Source organism: Nicotiana tabacum, unplaced genomic scaffold (genome assembly GCF_000715075.1).
Source record: "Nicotiana tabacum cultivar K326 unplaced genomic scaffold, ASM71507v2 Un00175, whole genome shotgun sequence".
NCBI lineage: Eukaryota > Viridiplantae > Streptophyta > Magnoliopsida > Solanales > Solanaceae > Nicotiana > Nicotiana tabacum.
In genome coordinates this window covers 115913-116582 of record NW_027438413.1, presented here as the reverse complement: position 1 = coordinate 116582, position 670 = coordinate 115913, and the positions used below count along the sequence as shown (strand labels likewise).

Sequence of the window (670 nt, the reverse complement as noted above, 5' to 3'; positions counted from 1 at the left end):
TTATTGTAGTAGATGCACACAAGCTGATCACTGAAATGCCACATAAGAAGGTTTTGGGACAAAATACCTAGATGCTAACAATCCGATGTAATGCCCAATGCGAAAAAACGTAGATGGCTTAACTCTGGGCCATTCAACATAATAGTAGTAGCTTGAGCAAAAAAAAATTCAATTGGGATTCATGCGAAAAAACGTAGATGCCATAAAACAGTTTGTTTAAGAATTGTGTAGGAGCCGCGCGAACGCAGGCCCCCGCTACCACAAATTATGACGTAGGCTCGACCACTTGGGCCGACCTTAGGCGGGCACCCCTCCAAAGTGCAATGCAGGTCACCAACCTAGGCCATAGGTCTTATTGATCGCCCATGGACCCCGTCCAGGTAAGTATGTTACCTTGATGCTCCTCCCTATGGTTTTATATCCCTCCAGCTCTTGGTTTTCCTTTGTGTTAGCCGATATGGGACATCTTGTGCCTAAGCTATCTTCTCTTTGAATAGGATAAGCAGTGTTTAGATCCTAGTGATACAAACTCAGTTCTTTTAAGTCCTCTATTGCCAGTATACTAACCAGTTTGGTGTAGCTATGGAGAAGTGAGCTCACATCAATTTTCTATCTTTAAGTAGGGGTTACTAATATATCTTTCATACCAGATCTCAAAACTTATGGAATT

General features: G+C 42.4%; 1 non-coding gene across 1 annotated transcript; it reads right to left on the bottom strand.

Annotated features, from left to right (window-relative positions):
- Window positions 1-227: 227 nt before the first annotated feature.
- On the bottom strand, window positions 228-388 carry LOC142179030 (U1 spliceosomal RNA). The gene has a single exon (XR_012707182.1). It is a non-coding gene; the product is annotated as a U1 spliceosomal RNA (small nuclear RNA).
- Between the last annotated feature and the right edge of the window lie 282 nt (window positions 389-670).